The sequence below is a fragment of the Balaenoptera musculus genome, chromosome 1 (assembly GCF_009873245.2).
Source record: "Balaenoptera musculus isolate JJ_BM4_2016_0621 chromosome 1, mBalMus1.pri.v3, whole genome shotgun sequence".
NCBI classification, from domain to species: Eukaryota; Metazoa; Chordata; class Mammalia; order Artiodactyla; family Balaenopteridae; genus Balaenoptera; species Balaenoptera musculus.
Genome location: NC_045785.1, coordinates 153,280,100 through 153,307,158, shown reverse-complemented (window position 1 = coordinate 153,307,158; position 27,059 = coordinate 153,280,100). Strand labels below are relative to the sequence as shown.

Here is a 27,059-nt window from a genome sequence, read left to right as displayed (position 1 = left end):
AATCAATTGTAAAAGATTAACAATCCAATATAAAAATGGCCAAAGAATAAGAACAGGCAGTTCAAAGCAAAAGAAACACAAACAAAAGATGCTCGATGCAACTCATTAAAAGAGAAATGTTTATAAAAACAATAACTTCACCAGAATGGCGAATTTTTTTTTAATGTTTGACCAAAAACGAAACAAAAGAGGAACTTCCCTGGCTGTCCAGTGGTTAGGACTCCGGGCTTCCACTGCAGGGGGCACGGGTTCGATCCCTGGTCGGGGAACTAAGATCCTGCAAGCCGTGAGGCCAAAAAACAAACAAACAAACAAACTCCTGAGTTTATGTAAAGATTCTTGAGGAAAAGGCACTCTCTCATACACTCAACAGGGATATAAACTAGTATATTTTTGGCTATATCTATCAAAATTGTAAATGTTCAAACCTTAGGCCCAATAATTACTTAGCTAGGAAATCATCCTACAAATATGTTCCTAAAGTATCTTAATGGCAAAAAAATTGGTCAGAACCTAAATGTCTACCACTGAGGAGACGGTCAGATAAATGGCAGCATCTCCATATAACCGAGTGTGGCACAGGCTGCTGAAAGAGCGCGGCAGGGCTGCATCCGCCGCTATGAGGGGAACCGGGTGTTAATAAATGGGAAAGCAGACAAAGAACATGATGATACTTTGGCTTTTTTGTTTCTGTTCTTTTTTTTTTTAATGGAGCTGCATTCACATTACTTAAGTAACTTTTAAAGTATGTTCACATAGACAAGAAGCAAACACACCAAAAGGTTCATTAGTGGTTATTCATAAATGGTGGTAATATAGATAAGCATTTTCTTTTTTGTGTTTCTTAGATTTCCAAAAATAAAAATGTACTAAACAGAATGTAAAATATACCACTTGGGTGGTTTTGTTGTTTTGCTTTGTTTTGTTTTGTTTAAGGCAGAGGGAGAAGATATACAGACTTGTGGATGCTAAACATTCTTCTGGAGGTATTTACCCCCCAAAACATCGACAGAGTTGACCCCAGGGGAGTAGGCACTAGAGGGAAGCTAGTACCATTTTCCATTTTTTTCCCCTTTTCATTTCATATCTTTCTGTATTGTCTGGATTTCTACCATCTGCGTGTATTTCTTCTTAAAAATTAAGTCTAGGGATTCTCAGGGGCAGTATGCTTTGGTCCTATATTTGACCCCCAGCCTGAGTGCCCCAGAAGCAAGCTGACCTGCTTGTTAGAGCAGGAGGTGGGTGGAGATGGCGACCCTATGCTGACCTCAGAGGGGGAAAGAAGGACCTGCTGGAACTCAGAGTATGAGGGGAACGCAGGTGACAGAAAGACCTGGCATCTTCCTGGAGAGTATAACCCAAATATGATAAAGAGCAGGCTGAGGCCCCAAACCGCTACTGCTGACCACTTCTGACTTATTTGGAAATGAGCCCTGCGCACAGCAGGGATGTCAACCACAGCGGAGTCTTGGGAAGGAAACTGAAAGGCTACAGGACACAGATATTTCTGTTTCTTCCAGCCGACTTCGAAAGAGAAAGAAGAATCTTCGTGTATACCGCACCAACCATGCGTCAGGTGCACTTTATATATAGAAAATATGCTATATTTAAGCCTCCTAACAGGCCTCTGGAATAGAGCCAATACTGGGCTGACTACATTCACAGGTGTGGCAACCAGGGCTGGCGAGGTAACTTGCCCAAGGTCACACAGCTAGTGACTGACAGAGCCAGGATTCAACCCAATTCAGACTCTAACCTCCAGGTCCCTTTTTTCACTACAAACGAGGCTTTGACAAACAAACCCTGAGCTGCGGATATTAGTGTACTGTTACCCTGTCTCCTTCCTCCTAAAGGCCTCCTTTCCCTGCTCTGTTTGCTGGTCAGCCCCATTTATCTCTGCAACCGTCAGGCCCAGCACAGAGCTTAGCGCAGAGGAGCTGCAACACACACTTACTGATTAAATGGGCAGACTGTGTATCAGAGCAATTCTATAGGCCATGGCTTACAGCAGGATACAAGGCATCTTTCCCCAGGACACAGGCTAGATGATGGGAGGAGGGAAACACACTAGGCTCTCCAAGTTGGCTGCAAGCTAAAATCTGAGTGGCAGGGAGAAAAAATGCTCTGCTCTTTGTAGTATGTAGGCATGACTTTACGAAACCCACAGAGATGGACAAACTATCAGGAGAAAATAAGACAGAAGGAGATCACAAACACAGCTTCTGGTCCACACGTAGCCCCCATCCATTTGACCCTATACAACTGACAAAGCAAATATAAATTTTCAATTGGAAGTGATAAATGCCACTCATCTTCATCACCCCAGTTTAGCGGAATGAGACTCAAGGCATGTATACCTTAATCAACAGATCTAACGGGAGGTGGAGGGAGTTGAGAGAGAAAGTAGAGGAGAAGGGTCTTACAAATGACACACACACACACACACACACACACACACACACACACACACACACCACCCCTGACAACAATCCCACAATTCCACACACCTAATACTGGAGGACAGCTGGGTGAAGAGAGAAGGAAAAAGAACAGTAAGTAGCTATTGTGGTAACATATGGAGGAATGTGTGGTAGAAGATACGAACCACTCTTTCCTACCCAGTTTACAAAATGGCCCAGATGCAAGACAGGACTCAAATCACCCACCGTGAGCACGAGGACATCTGCGAGAGAGACTAAGTTTTTTTCTGCCAAGAGCAGGGCACCTGATACATTCCTGTCTTGCCTTACTGAAGAGTTTGCCTCTCACACAGCTGAAGATGGAAGAAGGGAATTGCTACCCAGAACTCGATTCTGACCATAAAGCAAAGTCTAGTAAATTATGTTTAAAAAAACAAAACACAACCTTAATTAGCAAAACAATAACAACAAGAATACCACATTGGGAGGAAGTAACCTTGTCAATTCAGAGTTCAAAGGAGGGAAGAAAAAGCCTTAGGACAAAAACAATTGTTTAGCCTAGACTTTCAGAAAACCAGTATTTAGAAGTTGAGACAAAGGAATAGTATGAGCAGAGATCCCAAAAGGGAAGGCATTTTGAAGGACAAGGCCTGGCCTCCAACAAGTGGATTCTGATCCTCTAAAGCATGATAATCCCGGAAAAAGGAACCAGGAGAAAGCAGCTGCCAATGGCAAGGCCATGCACAGGGGGCTCTAAGGATGTGTCCAAAGACACAAGCACCTGCCCATAATCCAGGACAGACCCAAAGACAGTGGTGTGGGCTCATAAAACAGCATGAGCAGAGCTTGTGAAAATGCAAGAACTACTAGAAACGTGGCTAAAGCCTACATGCAAAGCTGTAAGAAGCAGCAGGGAGGAAGCGGGCCCCTCATGGGGACAGAGGCTCTAATCTACCAAAATGACAGAGAAGGGGGGAATGTTCATCTCCAATGTGTTCCATCTTCTCTATCACGGAGAAAGCACTTCAAACTGGAACATACTTAAGGGAAACACAAACTTAAGGGAAACCTCAAATCCAAGATGGCCCAAGAACCAACCAACTTATAATCGCCCAAAGATGACTGAGTTAAAAGATGCCAGTCTTAGAAGAATCACATCCCAGGATACAGAAGGAACCTGCAGGTATGATTCCTGAACCACCGTTGGTAATCACTGAGGGGCCATGGGGAAAACAGGCAACGCCTTGCTTTTTGGCAGCTAGCATTCCCTCAGTACCCACTCTGCTCCAGGCACCAGGGGGTTCAAGGAGTTCAGTCTAGTGAAGGAAACAGAGTCAAGGCAAAAGAAACAATACGTACACAGAACTGTTAAGAAGAAGAACTGCTTAACTTCACCTCTGTCTCTGGCAAAGCTCTGGAGCAGATCATGAATTGGACCTTCACAACGCAGCCTGCTTCCCTAAGAAGCCATGGCACACACACTAGTCTTGTTACCTTTTCTAGCAGGGTTACTAAATTATAGACCAAACGAATAACAGACACAAGGGTCCTTGACTTCTACAAAGTACATGGACAAAGTCTCCTGCCAGACCTTTGGGATGACAAAGGAAGAGGGGGTGAGATGACAAAGCATTTTGATAATATTTTTAATTGTTATAAATGACCAATAATAAAAGTGTTATTTAATGGACCTAGGACAGGCTGAACATGCACCAAATTGAACTCACTGCTCCCTCTGACTTGTTGCCCAGTCTCAGTAAATGACAATGACATCACCATGTAGCCAGGTTCCCGCACATAAATCTTGAAGTAGTCATCTGCAGCTTCTCTCCCTCCCTCACCCACAGAACCAATCCAATTTTGTCTATGGAAAGATCTCTCAAATCTATCTTCCCTTTTCCAGTCTTGCTGCCGCTTGCTTGGTTCCCTTTTCTTTTATGTGCTTTCTAACTGGTTTCTAGACAGTAGACTTAATCTGCTCTCCAATACATCCCACATCAACCCCTGAAAGGCAAATCTGAGCAGGACATTTTCTTCCTTAAAGATGTCCATTGGCTAAGAGGATAAAACCCAAATTCCTTAGCTTGGTCTTTCCTAACTCCTAGCCGTAATATCTCTGCCCTCACCTCCTAACACATTCTATTTAAGCTACACTGAACTTCACTGTCCTCAAACATGCCATGCCTTGTCATGACTCCATGTCTTTGCATCCTTTGAGCGCCAGCGCAATGTCACCTCTTCTGTGAAGCCTCCCTGATGACTTCCAGGCACAGTCAGCCCTCTTTCCTCTCTGCTCCCACAAGACTCTTGTTAAACTCTTACTGCAGCACTCACTGGTGTTATTTACAAGACTGGTCCTCCTTCTGCTGTATAGACCGTGTGCCTTTTGGAGACTAGGACCATGTCTTGTTCACCTTTTGATTCCTAATCCTGGGTCTAATACATGGCATTATGGATGTACTCAATAAATATTTGCTTGCTGACTAAACCCAGAGAACACCTCCAGTGACGAACCAAGGCATGCAATCTTTGGCTTTGCCTAAAATTTTACCAATAAGCTGGCTGAAAACATAGTAGACAGCAAGCTCATCAAACTTGCCAAGTGACCCAAAAATTGGGAGTGTGCTAGGTAACAGATTTTTTACAGATCACAGTAGGTGAAAATACGGGCCAAAGTAACCCCCTAAAAAAGTCGTATGTTGGGGCTCAAAAAATCATCTATAACGGCCTGTGATGAGAGAGACCTTTCTCAAGTCAGATCCATGCCACACGATGAGTGAGAGCAAAGGCTCTGAAGCCAGGCTGCCTGGGTGAGTCTCAGTTCTTCCATTAACTAACCATGAGATCCTGGAAGTTTCCTAACTTATACCTCCAGTTCCCTTCATTGTAATACAGGGATAATAATAGTACCTACCGTATAGGGTTGTTGTTTAGTAATAATAACAATAATGTACTTGCACTTAGAATTGTACTTAATTCAATAAACTCTACTACTGTTTGTTGGTGATATTGTTGTTGCTGTTGTTAAAAGCTACTTCTAAGAGAAGAGAAGCTATAGAGCACTGCCGTTAAAAGCAAGGGCCCTGCAATTAGACTATCCTAAATTCAAGCCAGTTCTAAGCTTAGTAGCTGCCTGAGTCCTAACCACTGGACCACCAGGGAACTCCCTTCACTTTCTAATATCCATTGTTTCATCCATTAAATGGGGCTAATGATAGTATCTGTCAGAGATACTCGCTTTAGCATTATGGTTGATCCTTGATCAACATGGGTTTAAACTACACAGGTCTACTTACATGCAGATTTTTTCCAATAAATACATACTACAGGACTACAGCATCCCCAGTTGGTTGACTCCACGGATGGAGAACTGCAGATGTAGAGGGCCGACTGCAAAGTTATACGTGGATTTTTGACTGCATGGGGGTCAGCATCCCTAACCCTCACATTGTTCAAGGGTCAAGTGTATTTCAAATGGGTAAAAAAAAAAATGAGATAAACTAAATGCCCATTAATAGATACTGGTCAAATAAATTGTGGTATACCCATAACGGTGCATTAAACAATATGCAATTATAGAACAGAAGGAAGTAGATCCAGACAAACTGAGATCAAAACTTCTCCAAAAAAGATATTCTTCCATGAAAAAGGCAAGCTGCAGATTGATACATGTAGTCTGGTCCCATTTTTGTAAAATGTTTTGAAAAAGAAAAAGCAGATGTACGTGTGTGTGCGCACGTGCATGCGCGCACACGTGTATTTACCCAAACTTCTGTAACTATAGACAGCCTTTGCTTTACTTAGTAACATGGAACCATACAAATGACCATACAAAGCAATCTTAATCATCAATGGGGAAAATTAAGATTGTTCTATGACCTTTAGAAATTTTTGTCAAAACATTAAAAAGTCTTTTACTGTCAGCTATAAATGAATAGAGAAATGAAAAAAATATTTAGTATAAAACTAATATTTATTTAGCACACTGTAACTAAAAAATATCAGAGGCATTGAGAATGAGTGTTTTCTTGCTTTGTAAAAACTCATCCAGAGCCATCTGAACAGGGCTTGCCTTCTTGTTATTTAACACACAATACCGAGCAAGCATGCCTTTGCAAATTGCCACACTCCTTTCTAAGTCTGGATCAGTTTCCAACATTTTATCCTTTGTGCTTTCAATGTTGAAAAATATCTCCAAGAGTGCCTTCAATATGAAGTTTTTCCCAGTGTCACTTCCTCTGGAACTTCTTCATCCTTTGTGTCACAACCACTGTGTCAACGAGTTTGCCTTCACTGAGTTCCTCTGGCTGCATACGCAGAGTCTCAAACAGCGGCAATGTCAACATTCCTACAATCAGCTATTTATTCTATAATTTCACTTATGTTCAGTTACGGAATTTCACTTTTCATTTCTTTACTGAAATTTCATCAACGGTGGGCAATTTCCTCTTTTGATTATCCATTTTTGTAAAATGTCACACGAGTTTATCGCTAGGAGACAAGGAGGCAACACAACTGCACACTGTCCTGTGTATGTGTGAACTCAACAACAGATGGGCGGTGACCACCACCAACAAACTCTGAAAGAAGGGCTGTGACTGGTCACTGATCATAACAAACATCTGTTAGGTACTTAGTGATTTGTGGACTGAAGAGCTAGTAGCAAAGTTTTGTACTCTATGCAATCACTCAGAGTTCATATACCATGGCAACGGGAATTGGAACCATGCTGTTGGGGGACTGGTGTTATTTAACTAAATTGTGATAAATGAAATTCATGTATATTGTAACTGTGAAAAGCAAGGACTGTCCTTACAAAGAACTAATAGGGAAGTATATATGCTAAGGTGTAACAGTGGTTACCCTTCGGGAAGGGCTACATTATTTAAATTTTTTTCAATGACTAAGTTCTACACCGTGGCAATGGTTCTCAACCTGAGATGATTTTCCCCCACAGGAGACATCTGAAAATGTCTGGAGACATTTTTGATTGTCGCAACTTGGCAGGGCACAGAGAGGGTTGCATGTGGGATCTGGTGGGTAGAGGCCAAGGATGCTAATTCCTAAGAAGCATAGGACAATCCTCACAACAAAGAATTATCTGATCCAAAAGGTCAATAGTGCCAAAGCTGACAAGCCCCGTTTTAAACCAAATAGTTTTTATTAAGTTCTTTTTAATAGCACCTTTCTCATAAAGTGGTGGCAAAGATTAAATGGGATGGTGGCAAGCAGAAGGTACACAGTAGATGCTGTTAATATCAGAGGCTCTGTCTAAACGACTTTGAGCTGCATGAGTACCTTAATATCACCTTAGATTTGCGGTATTTTATGAACATTAGCTCGTCTGATCCAACACCATGATGTGGCTGCCAAAAAGTCAGCATCACCTTCAGTTCACTAGCAGATCAAGTACCTAGATCAAGACAGGCGTCCAGACCCAACCACACTCTGTACCCCTCAGACCACATCCAGAATCCAGTGTCACCCGCTAGGCAAAAAAAGTATTAAACTGCCAAAGAATGATGACCAGTGCATAAAAGGTCTGAGAAGCAAGTCACAGGAGAAACAGGTCAATAAACTGGGACAATTATCCTGAAGAAGAGAAACCTCGAAGGAGCAGTTGAGGGACTGAATGTGATTAACAGTCCCAAAATTCTATAGGGCTGTCACAGAGGAGAAGGCTAAATTATTAGACTTGTCCTATGTGGCTCCCCAAGGCAGAAATTAAAAGGAGCTATCCCCCAATAGCAGGGCCTGTAAGGTAGTGAGCTCCCTATGCCTGGAAACACTCAAGCAGAGGCTCTCAGGTGGGCTCTCAGGGGATTCCTACATTGAGTGAAAGAATAATCTAGATGAGCAATAAGGCACTTTCTAATACTCATGATCTTAGGTGCAGAATACAGGGTGTAATTTCAGGAACAAGAAATTAACAGCCTCCTTTGACCCAGCAATCCCACTCCTAGGTACTGACCCAAGAGGAATGAAAACATTATGTCCACAAAAAGACCTGTGCAAGAATATTCATAGGAGCTTTATTCTTCATAGCCAAAAATTGGAAATGCCCTGAAGAAGAATGGATAAGCAAACTGTATCATAACCATACAACGGAAAACTACTCCATATAGAAAGGAACGAGCTACCAATACAGGTAACCAGGTGGATGAACTTTACATAAAAGAGTTCATCATGATTATTCCATTTATACGACATTCCAGAACAGGCAAAACTAATCTCTAGTGAAAAAACACCAGAATTGTGATTGCCTGGGAAGGTGCATGAGGGAACTTACCAGGGTAATAAAATGTTTTGTTCTCTACCTTGACACAGGTTCGGGTCACACAGATGGAAGCATTTATCAAAACTTGTCAAATGATACACTTAAAATCTGAGCATTTCACTGCTATATAAATTTTACCACCAAAAAAAATTACTTAAACGCATGAACAAATATTGAACTCTAATTAATGCCTACGTATGCTATGTTTAAGGGTGAAGGGTACTGATGTCTGCCACTTACTATAAAATGCATTCCCAAATTAAGATAGGCTGATAAATGGATAGAGAGATGGAAACATGGAGAAAGACATGAGAAAGCGAGTAAAATGTTAATGGTAGAATCTAGGTTGTTGGGTATATGGGTGGTCACTGCACAGTTCTTTCAAGTTCACTGCCTATTAAAGTATTTCATAATAAGGGGGGGGGGTGGAGGAAGTAACAGCCAATAGGGAGCACAAGGGAAAGAAGAGGTGGCCAGGAGGTCATGGGAGGACAGCAGCAAGGGGAAGAAGAGGGCCTTCAGACAACACAGGGGCCTCTCAAGGGCAGAACTGCAAAAGGCCCAGCTGACCTGGGGACAGGCAATCTTAGCCAAGATGGAGGATATGTGAGGTTAGTGCTCAGACCTTTGCTGTCCTAAGTTCTTGTTCCCATGGGACCAGCTCCATCACTCTCTGACTCCAGCCCTGCCCCTCTCTCTGGCCTTGGTATCCTCCCCTGGACAGTGAAGGGACCAGCTCTGACAGTCAACTATTCACCACATCTTTGCGAACCATGTTTCTAGACAGGAGCCAAAGGATGCAGAGATGCAGTTACAGCTGCAGCAAGCTCCAGCTACTTTCCTACAGGCAAGTTTCCTACAGCAAGAAGATTGCTATCGTATCAATATGTACTCAGAAAAAGGGACTGGGTACAAATAGCTCTGTCTGCACGAGAATAATCCACTTTGTGGATTATCCACCGCAAACACTGAACCAATGAGCAGAAGCGCCCTGTCCCCCAACACCCAGCAGGTTTCTGGGACACAGAACATTATGGAAACGCAAGAGAATTAAGGAGATATATTTGCTGGAGAAAAACAAAAAAGTCACTGATATTTTGAAAAGTCCAATTTCAATAATTTGAAGATTATCTACTTGACTATCCCTGCTACCCCGCCCACAATGGCATAGACCATGTAAACCTGACTGCATACAAGACTGTCAGATTTTCTGTGGTATGATTTGCCTACTCTGGCTCTCCACCCCAAGGACACATGTCCTGGAGTTGGCCAAGTGAAAGAAGGAGACGCCAGAAAGCTGACTGGCCTAGTTCTAGTCCCAGCTCTACAGTTACCTTGCTGAGAACCTGCACTCTGTCCCCTCCTCTGTGGAATCTTGGATAAGCCTACCCTACCGGAGGGCAAAGGTTTCTTCTGACAGTAAATTCTTTGATGTGATTCTCTCTTTCTAGGTAGGTAATATAACCTGGAAATGTGTTTAATTTTCACATATTCCATAGTCCTTTAAAGTCACAATCCGGTTGCAGCCGACAAGATCCTCACTCAGGCACGTGGAAACTAGGGTGCAGAGAGTTTAGGACGTTTGCCAAGGTTCCACACTGCTGCTGATGGAGTGAGGGGTACAATCCAGGGCCCTGAGAAGACCACGCACATTCCCTGGAAAAGCACAAGAGACCCCAGGAACCCCTCTAAGATTTCAGTGCCTACAACCAGTCCCTTCTTTCTCTGCCTTATCCATTCTGGTTTCCCTGGAAACCAGAGAATCTAGTACTTTTGGCCTCAGATCTTAAAGGGAAGGAGGATATGTTATGTGCTTCTCAAACCAAAGACAGTTACCTCACAAATCAAAAACAACTTCCAGCAGGACTTCCTTCCTACCATTCTCCTTGTGGGGAGGGGGTGGGGGACAGGCTGCTTGGAGGTCAAGACTCTTATAGGAGCATGGAGTGCCTGAGGGTGGGGGAAATCCCACTCCTCCCCTGGAATAACTGTGGCCAATCACCTAGGGGAAATCTGGAATCCTCATTATGCAGGACAACAGGACACCCTGTCTAGGTCCAAATGTGTCCCAGATGCAAGGAGGGCCGGAACACCAGGCGTGCACTGCTACCCCTCCCCCAGTCCATGCCTACTATGCACCAGGCTAGAATCAGGTGAAGACAGAAGGACAGGTGAAGGGAGAACAAGAAGGAGAGATGACAGGAATGGGGCTCAGACACTACCCTGCCTTCTAGCCTTGAGGGGGCAGCAGGTCAACAGCTTAGTCCCTCGTTGCCAGGACCTGGAAAGAACACACCTGAAGGTTCTTCTAAACAAGGAAAGCTCCACCCTGGAGTAAGAAAGAATTTCCATAATGACCAATTTGCCTAGAAGTGGCGGGAATGCATTCCCAGCAGTGGTGCTGCATCCCAGCTGATGTGGGAGGGAGGAGTCACCCCTTCTCCTCTCCTACTGCCCAGCCCCCCTCCACCCTTACCCAAGACCCACCAGAGGTTCCTGGCAAGGGCTCCCTCCCTGGGGGCTGCCAGTCCTCAGGGCTCAGAGCTACTGGTCCCTCTGGGGACGCCAGAGCCTGGGAGTCTGCAAACACAACCCCAGTTGGCGGCAGCAGCTAATACTCCTGCTTCCCAAACCAAAGCATGGCCCACCCAGACTTCCTGTTCAGGGGGAACTGAGGGCAGCATCTGCCCTTTCTCTACTCCCACAGGCAACAAGCAGAGGGCCTGGGTTTGCTCCTCCCCCCATCTAAGCAACGCCAGGCCGCCGCTGTGGCTATGGCTGAGGGAAGACAGGGAGATGGCCAGAGAAGCCAGGAGATGAGGGACAGCGCACCGTAGTTCCTGAGGACAGACCACCTCCCTTCCCTTTGGGAAGGTCAAAAGAGGAAACACAACATAAAAATATAAATACATACACACATACAAACAGGAAATCCTGGGCCTGCTTTCATGACACTGAGCTCTACCTACGTTGGAAATGCATAATCTCCAGGAAGAGGGACTGATTCCCACTAACATTCCCTTTTTCCCTCAGTGGTTAATTTCCTTGTAAACAACCATGACCTCTATGCAAAGCTGCACCAGGAGGGCGCAGAGGCCCCCAGTGGGCTTGGGAACTCCCTGGGCCTGGGCTTGTTCCAAGTGAAGAAGCCAGTGAGGCCAGCCAGGCCTTCCTCAGGAGCTGGCCATCAGGGGGACCACCGACAAGTCACCAATGGTCTGAAAACAATTCTAGCCAGGACTCTTGAATTTTAAAACTCCACAAACTTTATTTAGTAAATCCACTGCCCAATTCTAAATTCTTCCTTAAATTTAAACCAAAATGCCTTCACCTCAGTTCCCCCGGGGTGATGAAAAGCCAAGTGCCTTTCCACCCTGGTCCGCCCTCCAGATGCCCTTGGATGGTGGGGAGGGAAGGAAACATCCAGCCCACCTGTTTCTCCCACACTGCCACCTCAAGGTTCAAAGTCCTCCCCCATCGGACAAGGAGAACGCACAGAGGTAAGGGAGCTAACTCTTGCGCCCTTAACACTTCCAGTCCTAGCAAGCAGCTGCCTCTGGATCACCAGGCCCTCCCTTCTCCGATGGTGAGGAGCTCTCAGCAGCCTGGGCCTCAAGCAGGGGTGTCTGCTCACTGCTTGTCGTCGCCCCCCTCCCCCCCGCAAACTGCACACTGCCACTTCCCAGGCATGACAGATGTAACTGCTATTCAGTATGTTCAAGCCAGGACAAAAGCCTTCTCCAGAAGCACAAAGCCAGCAGGAATGCAGACAGGCCAACTTCAATGGAAGCCACCTGCCAGGGGCCCTTCTCTGCCACACCCCCAGCATGCACACACACAATTTTTTAAGCCTCTCAAACCTGTGTTAACATATAGTCAGGTGAATTTTTCTCTGAATCACTGGACAGTTCTCCCAGAGCAGGGAGACTGTATTGCCATTTCTCAAATAGTATTCTGTAGGATGTTAATAAGTGATAGGTAAAAAGGGGGCCCTAAATGTGTCAGAAGCACCAGGTTATACAAAGTCAAATAGATTCTTTTACTACAGAACTTCACAGAGCCTTCAGAATGTTAATGTGCACTGCAGAATGTTTCCCAGATTCATCTGATCACAGAGCGTCTCAGGGTTGGTGATCCACCAACGCATTCCAAGACTGTCTGGTGTTTGGAGAAATGGGTGGCTCTTTCTTCCATGCTCACCCAGTCCCCAGTATGTAGCTCTTCTACCATTTGGAATATATAAGAAATATTTTGCGTACATGTTCCCCCCTCAATAAGCTTCCAGTGAACAGATGAATAAACAGATTCACGAGCGCACACGCGCTGTGCTATCTTCACAATTCAGTTCAACTGGTGATGAACCTTCCGCAAGGACCACTAGAACTTCATCCAAAAGACTGAACCTCTGCACACACTCAAGCCAACATTGGCTGTGAATCATATGTGCTTATGTCACCAAGGACAAGGGTTCAACTCCAGATAAGCCAGCTGGTTTTATTCCCTTACCAAGTCTCCCCTAGACTTCCCCAACTGTTTTGCATTTGGCCATAATGGTAACTGGGTGACTGCATTCAACGTACACACCTGTGGTCAGGGAGAGGCCACCACCATAAGTATCACACATGGTCTGGGTGAGCTCAGCCACTAATACCACCAATTCCAAAAGAGAAACTTTAAAGGAATAGCAGGCTAACCAAGCTTGACTAGCAAGGGTTCTCACCCAACCTTCCTCTCAACATGAGAGTGACAGACACTCAGACATGACATTAACTGTCAACATCTCCCAGAAAGTACAGTATTTTTACCTTCAAACTATATATCTCAGACCATCTCTTGGACCTGGAAGTAGTCCCCCCCCGAAAAATAATGGTTTGTCTGACAGATCCTTCCTTTGCGTTGGAAAAATAGAGGCTGTGTACGCTGGGGTGAACTTGTAGAAAAGCCCCTTCAGGAGCCTCTCTGGTTTCTTGGTGTGGGCTTTCTGCTTCGTTCACAAAAAAGCAGACTCTGAAAGGGCATCACCCACTGACCTCTGCAGCTGAGCACAGAGGCAGGTGCCCCCTGATGACAAGCTGAAGGCACTCTCCAGCCCGCCACCCCTCACACAGGAAGCCTCTTAAAACCTCTGCCCTTGTTCTGAAGCCACGGACTGCTCCTGGCATGCATATTTCTTAGAACACCTTCAGTGGAGATGTAGATCGTGGTTAGTATCTGGGCAGCACCAGGAGGTTGGGGAACTCCTCAGGCTCTGGTTCTGACCCAAGAAAGGAGGAAGCCCTACGTCAGCTCTCCCCTCCCAACCCTAGTAGCATCAGAAGGAAACAAGGTGAGATCCCATGAGGTAATACTGAACAGTCTCCGTCTATCACCGAATACAAAAGTGCATGTTTCATCACCTTAGGAAAAAGTCCAGAGTTTATTCCTACCCTACTTTTCCAAATTTCTCTCTCTGCCCACCTAGCAAAATTAGTTCATCTACAGAAACTGGGAGTGAAAGGGAACACTGACAGCTCTTTCTAGTGAAGCATCCCCCCATCTCCCCAAGCAACCCCAGACCCCACCTCCAAGAGCAAAAACAGAAAAGCCCCTTTCCCGCTCCTGCCACCCCCCCACAGCCCCCCCAACCCCCCCCCCCCCACCCCGGCCTCTTCCCCCTGGACTCCTCAAGGCTACAAAGAATTCTTTGGTTCCATTATTCCACTTATCTTCTCTAACTGGGCGGGCTTGTGTTTGGATGTAGCGGCTTCTGAAGCTGACACTTTAATTCTTGATTTTAAAAACTTTATTGTTTAAATATCAGTTTTGCCTCCGAGGCAGCCAAGGCTCTGCTCTGCTTGTTAATTATCAGCTGCTAAACAGTACTTTTTTCATCCAAGCTGATGCAAGGCCACTGGGGGTAAAAATGCTGGTGCTGGAAAAGAGGCTTCAGCTCCTCTGTGGCAGTCTCGTCAGAATCCAAAAGAAGACAAACAGGCAAGAAGCTAACCCATTTCTGTGGGTATGGTGCAGCTCAGCTAAGTGCCTGGCACTGTGCTTGCACTGGGGGATACCAAACGAACGAGACACACTCTTGTCCTCAAGGGGCTCAGAGTCCAGCAGGGCGAGATATGGGAGTGACCATAATTTAAATTCAGAGCAGTCACAGAGCTCATGTGAGCTACCACTAGTATAGGGCAGAAAGGTATTCTGCCTGGAATTGGGGGTGGAGGAACAGGTAAAATCTAAGCCTCGAAGGAGAAACACAATTCTACCAGGAATAAAAGGATGAACAAGTGAAAGGTGCAAAAGAAGATCTGGAAGCAGAAGAATGCACTGCAGAGTGGGATGGAGCCCTCGCCTCTCCTGGAAGGAGAGAGAGACACACGCTCATACGTGCGTGCGTGTGTGCATGTATGTGCGTGTGTGCACGCGTGGGCGTGTTGGGGGTGGGGGTGGGGGGAGAAAGAAAGGTCAAAGCCAGCTTGCCTGAACACCATGTTTAGGAGTTTGAGGGACACACTGGAGGCAAGGGGAGGTCACTGAAGGTCTCTAAATAGAAGTAATGTTTGTGGTCACATCCGCCTGGGTACCGATGGCTGAGTCTCTCAATGCCTCTGAAGAAAACCAGATCAGTGGCCTCAAAAAGCAAGCATTAACCATGCAGAGAAACAGCGACTCCTTCCTATGAAGCAGGATATAAAGAGGGGGAAGGTACGCACGGCCTGTACCAGCTGGATGACCCTTAGGACTCTCCACTGTCAGGGTCCACTGAGATGCAGACCTTTCCTCAATCTCTCAGCAAGGCCTGATGATCAGAAGAATCCTGGGAATGATGTCACAACCCTGCATCTCTCTAGGGCCCCTGGTAGGTCGAGTAGTCTGAAACCCTGCCATGACGCTGGGGCAGCAGAGGAGCACACACAGCCCGGTGCGATTATCTGCAGAAGGCCGAGTGAGGAAGATGTGACTGATGCGTTCTGTGAGGCTCCGGAAAACACCACTAGCACCAAGGGATGATACAACTTCAGGGAACTAAATTTTGACTCGATGATCATAAAACTTTTTTTTTTGCATTTTATATTTTTTTAATACAGCAGGTTCTTATTAGTTATCTATTTTATACACATCAGTGTATACATGTCAATCCCAATCTCCCAATTCATCCCACCACCACCCCCCACGCTTTCCCCCCTTGGTGTCCATACGTTTGTTCTCTACATCTGTGTCTCTATTTCTGCCCTGCAAACCGGTTCATCTGTACCATTTTTCTAGGTTCCACATATATGCATTAATATACGACATTTGTTTTTCTCTTTCTGACTTACTTCACTCTGTATGACAGTCTCTAGGTCCATCCACGTCTCTACAAATGACCCAATTTCATTCCTTTTTATGGCTAATATTCCATTGTATATATGTACCACATCTTCTTTATCCATTCATCTGTCAGTGGGCATTTAGGTTGCTTCCATGACATGGTATTGTAAATAGTGCTGCAATGAACATTGATTGGGGTGCATGTATCTTTTTGAATGATGGTTTTCTCTGGGTATATGCCCAGTAGTGGGATTGCTGGGTCATATGATAATTCTATTTTTAGTTTTTTAAGGAACCTCCAAACATAAAACTTTAAAACCAGAAAAAAACAATTTTTTTAAGAGTAAGGTTTTCTTGAAAAGGGATAGTCTCCCCTATCACTGGAGGAATTTAAGAATAGATTCAAAAGGTTGCCAAACACAGATAATTATCACAGACAAAAACACACATTCCTGAACACCACCTCTGTAGTCTTGTACAATAAGATACAAAGAGTGGGGTTCAGGAATCTGTATTTTCAAATGTTACCCACAGGTGATTCTGACAGTCGACTTGGCTGGGAGCAACTGGGCTAGATGACCGTCTGCTGGAATGCAGCCCTAAACAAGACAAACAAAATACTATTTAAAGTCCCTTTCTAAATGATCACCTTCTTTTTACCCTCTCGACTGGGCCCCAAAACCTCTCCTCGTGCTCTTACACAAATCCCCTTCCAGCTCCGCTAAATCTTTACCAGGGTGTAGAATGATGACCTCAGAGCCTGGTGCTGTCTGAGAGAACATTCTGCAATGATGGAATGTTCTCTTATCTGCGCTGCCCAACACGGTAGCCACTAGCTCTATGCGACTCTTGAGCACTTGCAATGGAGCTAGTGCTACAGAGGAACTAATTTTTAACTTTATTTAATTATTTAAATTTAAATAGTCACATGTGGCTAGTGGCTACTGGACCAGCCAGCGCGGCTAGCTACGAAAGAAGGTGTATGTATTCACTCTGAGATTTACACAAGCAAGAAACTTGTGACTCTGCTCCTTCCACCACCACCTCTTGGAGCTCATCTCCAGCCTGAAGAGACCCACCTGATGACAAAGAGATTAAGTTCAAAGAAAACAGCAGGAAGGGAGGAGCTCTGTGACAGCTGTACCGGAGACAGCAGGTACAGAGAACAAAGAGCCTGAACAAAAATCTTCACCCCTCAGGGCTTTGCCCTTCTCTGCCCAAGAAAGCAATTAACACCAACAGTGCCAGCAGCCGTCACCCCATCCCGGACAGTGGGGCCCATTGCCTGGTGCAACCACCCAGCTTCCCCAGAGCAAGCAGACCTCATTCTCAAGGATGACCTAGAACATCCCTTAGCTGACTAAAGCTGGAGTCTCAAAGCTGGTTTGTAATGGAACTTTTTGGCTGTTCTGGGGTATAGAAATCCAAGGGAGAAGAAATAAATCTCGCCAAAAAAAAAAAAAAAGTTCCTCTACTTTTCCAGACCTCGAAAGTTTTCATCAGGAAAATATATCATCTGCACACTGAAAAACACAACTGGATTCCTGCCCAGGTACAGCACAAAGGCCAAATTCAAACCTGACCAAGGACTCCAGCTTCACATGTGTGGTCCTTCAGCCTTAATTCCTGCTCCCATGTTTTGGGACCCTTTTGCCAGAATCTGCCTGGACGCACACTCACAATGGACAAGATGCTTTCTCAAGGCTCCCTCAGACCAAGTTACTGACTGCCTCCTCTCGGGAGAAGTACTCAGCCTGCTGCAGAGACACAGGCCCTCAGAGAAGAGGGCCGGTGGCAGGGATGGCGGGGGAGGAAGGATGGGAGAAAGACTACGAACTAAAGAATCCCTGCGGGGGAAGGGAGAACAACCCTCCTTCAAAGAGCAGATCTTTTATCTGAAGTTTACTGGAAGACTTTTTTCCCCCCTTCTTGCTCTATAAAAAGAAAGAGAGAAAAAAAAATGTTGCAACTTCCTTTGTCACAGCACATGCTCAGGAAAAAACAGACCTGACCCATTGCTTCACTTTCCCATCTGCACTAACGGTCGGCTCCATCCCGAGCCCTGACTTCCGCTCGCCCAGCTCCTGAGAGGCTGGAGGCAAAGATGGCCAGAGCTGGGGCTCAGAGAGCACCCTGAGTGCACCTGCCCACTGGTCCGCCTGGGAGGCTCAACACTGGAAGGATGCGACTCCTTAGAGCAACAGAGAAACCCTGTGAGGGCCCCGAAGAGGACAAGAGCTTCAGCCACAGCTGCAGCCTGGCCAGCCCTTTCTCACCACCCCCTTCCTCCCCGGCTCCAGGCGATAGCCAGTCAACGTAGTCCCAAGCATTTCCCATTACCAGAAACATCCCTAGGGAGACCTTGGGTCTTCCCCCCTCAGCAAACAGAAGATGGGAGCCCCAGTGGAGTCCCTCAAACTACTCCTCCCACTGGTCAAACTTCTGTCTGCACTGGCCCCGGGCCCTGTCACAGGTGTGAGTCCATACCAGGCAAAAGTGACCGCACCCCTGACCCCTCCGGCCTCAAGGAGCCCACCCTGAGTCTCTGTATCCTTTGTGGCCCTGATTCCACCACTTTCCCACCACCGGCTCCCTGAACCTCTTTACGTGTAAAACTTGGAATCAGACCACCTGGACTACCTCTGTCAGAGAGGGTCAAGAGGGAAGACATGTGAGGCGCACAGTCCAGATTTTGGGGGTCAGTCTATTTTTACTCCTTTTATACACAAAGGTGTTCACTCCTCCTCTAAACTGTAAGTTCCCAAAGGCAGCGCTCCCATCTTATCATTGCAGCAATTTGCACAAAATAAGCATTCCATAAATATTTGATGATCAGATAAAGAGGTGAATCAACTAAGTACTGAATTATAGCAGAGTCAGGGAAGAACTATTAAGAGAGGCAGTTCTGCAAGCTATAGGGAGCCAGGTTTTAGAGCTAGACACGCCCATCATTAATAGCCTCAGGGCTCTGCACTTGTATTCCTTCCGCCTGCCCCCACCCCAATCACTTCCAGGGCTCACTCAAATGTCACCTTCGCAGTGAAGCCTTCCCTGAGCGCCTATTTGAAATTTCAACACCACACATGCGTTCCTAGCCTTCCAGGGTCTCCTCCCCTCCTTTACTTTCTCCTTTGTACCTATCACCGTCGGACATTTATCTGATTATATTTTGTCTGTCTCCCCCTGCTAGAATGCAAGCTCCACGCAGGTAGGATTTTTTTTTTTTTGGTCTGCTTGGTACACTGATGTATCCCCAGACCCTGAAATAACACTTAGCACTTAGTAAGTGCTCAATAAATAATTGCTAACGAGTGAATGATTCTGAACATGTTTCCTCTTCTGTAAAACGGGGACTTTTACCTTGCAGTATTATTTTAAGGATTAACAAGAGTGTACGTGAAACACCTAGTACAATGCCTGATACATATAATATCTGCTCAATAAAGACTTGTTATCAATCTGGGAAACTTTCACAGTGTTGCTAAGCTTTCAACAGTGATCTGAAGGAGACAGAAGATAGAAGATTGTTGTAGGTATCAAAGTCATTCTGCTGTTCTGATCTATCCTTAGGGAGGCGGCAAAAGTCATTCTTGGCATTTCTAATTAATTTTCTTGAGTAGTGGGTTGCTTTGGATCTCAGAGGGCTAGAAGGCACCCTAAGGCAAATCCCACTTAGAAAGGCAGGGGTCTAGTCTAAGCTGCAAGAAAGAATCAACCCTCATTGTTCTAAATCCCTCTCATCTCATACAGCAGAGGTATAAAAGGGGTCTAAACCCAAGGGGATGACCCTGACTAGTCGCCCTTCTAGGTTAATCCTGCCATCTGGGCCTCCTGATGGCCAGTCAGCAGGGAAGACAGGAGGTAGGCACAGAGAAGAATTCATGTCTATAAACATCGGTTGAATGGCTGAATGAATAAAAATACTACAGCCCGGAGAAGGGTGAAAGAACACTGGCCTGCAGAAAGTGAGGACAGAGAGGATGGCTCCCAATCCCGGGATCCCTGGAACCTGGGCTGACCACCTCTTTCCCAGCATCGGGTTCTTTCCCAGCATCGGGTTGTTTTCCCAGCAGTGGGGTTGCAGCAGCAGTAATGAAGAAAGCCCTTCAATACAGGAGAGCCCTTCGATTTACGAATGAAGAAAATAAGTGAGGCCCAGAAAGGTTCAAGGACTTGCTGAGGACCACACAGCCAGGTAGGTCTCTCAGATGCCAGTCCAGTTCTGCTTCCCCTGCATGGAATTAACTGGTCCCACGAGGTTCAAACCTCTGACCTCAGTCCCAGCAACATGCTGCTCAATACTGGTCCTCTTGCAACACACACAGGAGCAAGGCCAGCAGACAGATAGATCACCTTGGACTGCATCTGTGTGTCTCTGCTGTGTCTGGGGCTGACTCGAAGATGCCAAGAACTGTAGGAGAGCTGGCAAGTTCCACATCTGTCCCTCCCTCAGTTAAAGTTCTCCAAGGGGCAGAAGGGTCATCTCCACAGCACAACAGGAAAAGGCGGGGCTCTGGAACAGGGAGGAGGAGGAGGAGAGGCATCAATGGGAAACTGTGGTCAGGGCCCTTACAAGAACAAGAACTCCCTTAGCAGAAACATAAAGTGCCAGCTTGAGTCAGCAGATCCGAGTGGGTAAAGGGAAGAACGCCCAGAAGGCTGTCCTGAGAATGGCTTTTTAGCAGACACGAGGAAGAGCAGGGAGAGACACTTAGGGGGACCCTCACTATAGCCCTGGCTCATTCTCAGCCCAGGCAAATACTGCCCCTCAGCCAGGGCCACCCCCCCTCCACCCTGAGGATCACCGCTAGTACTTTATACTTATGTAGGCAGCATGCACTATTACTCAGTTTTCACACCTTTGTGAGGCAGCTAGGTATAATGCACAATGCCAAAATACTCTCTGAATTTTTTTTTAATGGCGGCATATAGTCACTACACAGAACTAAGAGAATACAAAAATAATGGAGATGTGAGTCTTCAAGGAACTTACAATCCAATATCTCCACTTCACACATGGAGAAATACATTTAAAATGTGAAAGAAAAGGTAAGAGTGTCTTGGCAAGTGTGAGGGAGGGATGGTGGAGACCTGCTTCTGGAATGAAAGGCTTCACGAAGGAAGGAGCAGCATGTGTACTGGGTAGAAGAGGCAGATACAGATGGGGGGCGGGGGGCGATGGGGAGCAGGGGGTGGAGGTGGTAAAGGCGACATAGGACGAATGGGGTACAGGCCACGGGTGAGGGTGTGGGGTGGAAAGCAGAGCCCCATAAGGAAACGGCATATATAAGCCACTTAAGTTGAGGCACAGCACACACTCAGAAAAAACCAGATTGGGGCCAGATCTGAGAAGGATCTGGAAATCTCCTGAACTCTGCGTCCAAAGGGAACCCATGGAAGGGTTTAAGCTGGGAAGCTACGTGATCAGAGCTGGGCTTTAGGTAAACTAATCCCCATGCTCTCCAAGGAACTGAGGGGGCAAGACCTCATTCCAGGCCAGGGTCCTCAGGGTCGGCCACATGTTCGAAGGCCTAGCTCGCCCCCACCTCTACTCTCTAGCCCTTCCTTCTCTAATTACACCTCCAACTCAATTTTATTTTCTTTTAAAAAATCTAAAGCAAGGCAACCAAAAGAGACCATGAAAGCAGGGGAGACGAGGCACAGAGGAAGGGGCACTCACAGCCCCTTCCTCCTCCCTAAGAGCGCAGGTGACTGGAGTACCGCCAGGGGGAGGGGACACAGAAGCGAGGAAGTCCCTGGGAATCCCACATGGGCTCCAGTGGAAGGGATATGGTGCTGGGGAGCCTGGCAGTCAAAGGGAATAGCAAAACGACATTTCCGTAAGCGTGAGACTTTGCAAAGCAGGTTACTCTACGCACTCATTTTGCCCCGTGGCCTCCAGCCTTCCTCAGATCTGGGTGCCAGTAAGGAGAGAAGCACAACGAAAGGTACACGAAGACCTTGCTCCCACAGGCAGCAGCCTGACTGCAGCAAGCTCCAGGGCACACTGGGCTCTTCACCAGGCCACCTGCATTCCTAGGATGCTCTGAGTTCCACACACGTGGCTTCAAGCGCCCAGGGCTCCCCCTCTTCCTCCTGCCCCACCCCCCAACTCTTTGAACTCTGCAGAAATCAGGCACGAGGAGCAATCTGCAGATTCTTCACTTAGAAAGGCTTCCCTCACCTAAGGCTCCTGGGAAGCCTGTCTTTAAAATCCTTCCTTTAAAAATCCCTGCCTCTAAGAATTACAGAAGCCAGGCAAGGAGGCCCAGGAGAGGGAGAGCAGGGGTCGGGGTGGCAGGGGGTGGGGGCCATGGCTACTCCAAGGACAGGGACTCCTTCTGTCAGAGTTAAAAATAAACTCTTAGCAATTTACACCCAACTCCTCCCCTCCAGAGGCCAATGCGCCTTGGCAGATAAATCTCTCCCTGCAGAGGAAATGAGGCCCCAGGGGGAAAGACAGGAGTAGGCAGTCATGGAGACATGGTCTGGGTATGTAACTCTAGCTGAAAGCAGAGGGTCCCCCAAGTCCTACCTCGGCTCTCTCCCATGCACTCCTCCTCCCAGATAAACCCTAATACCAGAAAACACAGAATCCTCCTATCCAACAGGATTAGTACCAACACCTGTCCAAGGATTAGAAAACTCAGAAAGAAGAGAATGTCAAAGTCAACTAAAGGAAATGCTCTGCCCAGTATCTATCAGTTAAGTAGGTATCTCAGCTATCCGAGCCCGTTTCCTCTCCTTGTTCTACAGTGCCCCAGGATCCACGGGCAGTAGAAGAGGCCACCTCGATGGACCTCAAGGGACACAGATCACCAACACCCCTGCCCCCCACAGTCAGGAGGTAGAAGACACCCATGCTCTCTGTGACATCCTGCAGGTGGCTGAGCTGGGAGGGCCAGAGGGGCCATGGCCTGACTCATGAAACAGGCCCTGAGAGCCAGGGCCCAGTTATTCTTGGAAGCCAAAGAGATGAGGTCACACTTTTGAATCTGGTAACCTGAAGCCCCATGCTGCAGAGGTGGAGAGTACAGCTTAGCAGCAGGGCAGGAGTCCTGGGGCAGGTAGCACGCTCAGCCACAGGGCGGGTGGCTGGGCGAGGGCCTGGGACAGCCGCGCTGGGCTCCTCTACTCATCCGCACACTCCTTCTGCCAGGGAGGCTAGCTTGCGGGTGGAGTCCGGAGGAAGCCAGGTCTGGATGCAAGCACACACAAAGTCCAACAGCGCCAAACCCGCTCACCCTCCTCCCTGGCTAATTCATCCTTCCCCGAGCTCCACGGAGCCTCCACACATAAATGTCGACACCTGGAGAAGCAGCAGGCACGGCTCACTCTCAGCACTCAGAAAAGCCAGTTGGCCCCAAACCACCCACCAAGCTCAGGCTGGAAGAGAAGGGGGCCAATGGGGAGGGGGTGCAAGTGAGTGTGAGAAACAGCCCAGCAGTGTGGCAGGAAGACCTGGGACAGGCGTCAGGGCCTGGCTGCGAGGGGAGACTGCAGCAGTGGCAGGTTTATTTTTAGCTGTTGAGACAGAGGGGCTGAGTGACAGTTCTGGGCCCTGGGCAGGAGGCCTGGTTACAAATGTCCAGTGTGGGCTGGGAGCCTCATAACAATATGAATAATCAAAATGGCAGCAAAGTGATCAACTCAATCACCTCCTGGGAGGGCCCAGGAGGGTAAGGAGCCCCACAGGAGCATGAAGGTGGAGAAGCTGGCGGGGCCGTCAAGGGCTCTCCTCCCAAGTCCCTCTACCTGTGACTAGAGAGATTTCACCTTTGCTTCAGGTTCAAAAGAACCATCCCGGAGATAAGCCAAACAGAGATGTTCACCACATCTTCTCTGAGACAGAAAAGCCTTCACCACTCCTCACGTCCCTGGAAGAGCCCTGGATGGACACTGGCCATGGAGATGCCTGGAAACGTCCCTCAAGAGTAAGATGCCCTTTCATACGATCCTTCTGGACAGCTCAGGTTCCTGGCAGAATGAACACACAGCTTGGCTGGTCTTAGAAGGGAACATCAGTTACAGATAAAGGTTGACCTTGGAGCCACATCCCAGCCTGTACTACCTGGCAGATGGCACATTAAGGTGTTTACCGGATCAGAGAATAAAGACCCCCAAGAACTGTGCACCGCCAGAGGGGAGCACAACCCTATCCCCGCTTCCACTGAGTCTCCTCTTCCTCCAACAAAATCTTCTGGCCTGGCACTCAGGACCTCAGTCCAAAACCCCAGGGCTGAAAACACAGCTTTAGCCCTGAATGGCAGGAAGAAGAGAAACGAAAACAGACCTCACTAGGCATCCCCCTCTCCTCTTGCTTCCTCAGTCTCCTCACATCCCTTAGTACCCAGTCCTACGGGTGAGAAGTGGTGCCTGGATGTACATCCTAACTTCCCCATAAGCTCTGGGAACCAGTCCCCAGCTCTCACCTCAGAACAGCCCCAAACCCATACTACAACTCCAAGTGAATTAGAAGAAGGCACCCATCTGTATGGACCCAGTCACACACCAAGGCAAAGCCTGACAAGTGGACAGTGGGTTGGATCAGAGCCCCCCTCCTCCTCCCTCAGCCAGGTGCCCTGTGCAGGGCACAGCCTGCACAGCCAACCACAGCAGCCAGGTTTGGCCCCGTAACTTCAAACGGGAAGGAGTTTCAGATGGGGAAAAAAATGAAGAGTTCCCATCTCTACCCTGAGCCACCAGAACACTAAGATTCTTCTGATTTCAAGGAAGGAGAGGATTCACACCCCACTGAGTTACACAGTCCATCCTCTCTGCTGAGGCACTTGCTGGAACACTCACCAAGTCTTCACACAAGAGAAGGCACAGCTGGTCAGTGGTGGTTATTAATTAACTGGACAGGAGCTGCCCTGCAACCCAGCAGCAAGCCTATCAAAAGGGCATCCACGCTGGGCCAGATACTGCTGATGGTCAGACGTGGAGCAAGTCAGCAAGCTCTCCTGCCTCTTGCCTCCAGCACAGCCCTCCACCATCCCACACTGCCATGTCCCAGAAGCCACTGGTAGCCTGACCCTCTGATGTGTACACTGAGGCCTAGAAAGTTTAACTGACCTGTTCAAAGTCACACAGCTAGTTAGCAGGGCACCAAGACTAGCTCTATCCATCTTTCTTCCTTTCTCTCTCTCTCTCTCTCTCTCTCTCTCTTTCTTTCTTTCTAATCTAGCACATAACCCATGGTATCGGGTTCATCCCTAGATATTTATATCCATACATATCTTAAAACACAAAATATCACTATTCCCCTAAGGACTAGAAAAGGTATAAAATCTGATTTTGGTTACATATCTGGTGTACATCAAGCTGCTCAGTGGCATGGTCCCATCTTATTACCAATGGCCCCATTTCTAAGATGACTAATGTAGAAAGATCCTAGTGACCAGTTAGTGGAGATGAGTTTTGCACCGCCAGGTCCACAAACCCCATACTCTTACCTCTAGCAACCAAAACACCAAAGGAACCCAGACCAAGAGGAGGTCCCAGTGAACCAGGTCCCAAGACACGGCTCTGATGCTGATACCAGGTAAGACCTTGGATATACCACTGAACCTTTCTGGACTGGCCCAGCCTCTTCCTCGGTGAGGTGGAAAGGGTCAAGAAAGATAAGCAGGGAGTGTTGTGAGCCCTAAGGAACTATGAGTTGTGGGTCCCTTTGCCACTGAGCCTTATATCATTACCAAGAGCAGCAGCAGCCCCTTCAAACACAAAGAACAGCTCTGCCCTGCCCACCCACTTCTGTCCAGGACACTGCAGCAACTGGAAAGGTGCAGCACAGGGAGGAAGGGAAAAAAGAGACCCCACAGGATCCTTGGGAAGGCCTCATGCAGAGGAGAGGGAGCAGGAAAGTATGAATCCTGTGCCACAGATGTCAAATTACCAGGGAGAATCCTGCATCAGAGCATAGGAGGGCCACTTGGGAATCGTGAAAAGACTCAGATGCAGATACTGAAGCCCTGTCTTCCCCGCCATGGCTGGCATTCCTCCTGGCACAGACTCCACACATCCCTGGGTTCTGCGGGTAGGGAGGGGGCCTCCGTCATCCCCAGGATGTGGCCAGGGATTAAGTTTGCCTCCAGCAGTCCTGAAGCTTGGCTCCTCCAGGCCTCTCCCTGAATCCCCTGCACCTGCTTCTTAAATAAAATCATCAACTGATGATGGCCCAACTCCTCAGATTCCAAGCAGTCAAAACATCTTAATTATGAATCCCAATACCTTCATCCTCTAAAAAGGACCCCTTCATTTCCCAGACACCCATCAATATTTGGTCCTGAGGCCTGGGGCTGCTTTTCTCCCCCTTTTGTCAGCCACTGATCCCACATCTTAGCTGGAGATTATTTTCAAGCTCTATCAAAGCCCAGAATTCATAAGTGAAAAAGAACCATGAGCTGCCCCAGCTTTAATCCTGCCTCAGTGGACGTCAAGAGTCCTGCTGCAGTAGACAGCAACCAGGGCAGGGCCCAAAGCAAGGAACAGGGTCTCTGAACCCAGAAGCTACACCTTCCCTCAAAAAACCACAAGCCCCAACCTCAGAGATTTGTAACCTTTCTTTATAACATCCTGTTAGTTTACTTCATGCTCCTCAAACACTTTAAAACTTGCTTTTAACACAAAGAGCGGTTACGCTCAATTCTGAATCACCAGCCCCACTTGCTCCTTACCAACTGATCCACTCTCCCCTCAGCTGCCCCGAGGGCAACGCCACCATCACCTCCTGCAGATGTGCTCATTCCTCAGAGACTGTCCTCAGCTCCTTCGGTCCTCACAGATTGCCTCTTCAAAGTTCTTCTATTCCCAACCACACAATTTAACCCCTAGACCAGCAAAGTACAATAGAACTTTCTACAAGGTCGAAAGTGTTCTTCTCCACTGTTCAATTCAGTAGCCATTAGCCACATGTAGCTACTGAACACGTGACATGTGGCTAGCAACTGATTTTTAAATTTAACTTAGTTTAATTTAATTAATCAATTTTAGCTAATTTTAAATAGCTATACGTGGGCATTGGCTACCATACTGGGCAGTACAGCCCTAGACTACATTTGTTA

At 47.2% G+C, this 27,059-nt stretch overlaps 1 protein-coding gene and 1 long non-coding RNA gene across 2 annotated transcripts in view; both read right to left on the bottom strand.

The window, feature by feature from the left end:
* The window catches only part of MAPKAPK2 (MAPK activated protein kinase 2), a 43,816-nt gene that overhangs the window by 12,037 nt on the left and 4,720 nt on the right, over positions 1–27,059 (bottom strand). The gene's annotated exons all lie outside the window — the stretch shown is intronic.
* On the bottom strand, positions 247–20,548 carry LOC118892518. The gene is made up of 3 exons (XR_005019311.1): positions 20,347–20,548; positions 16,526–16,592; positions 247–277 (listed from the first exon to the last, which is right to left on the bottom strand). It is a non-coding gene; the product is annotated as an uncharacterized LOC118892518 (long non-coding RNA).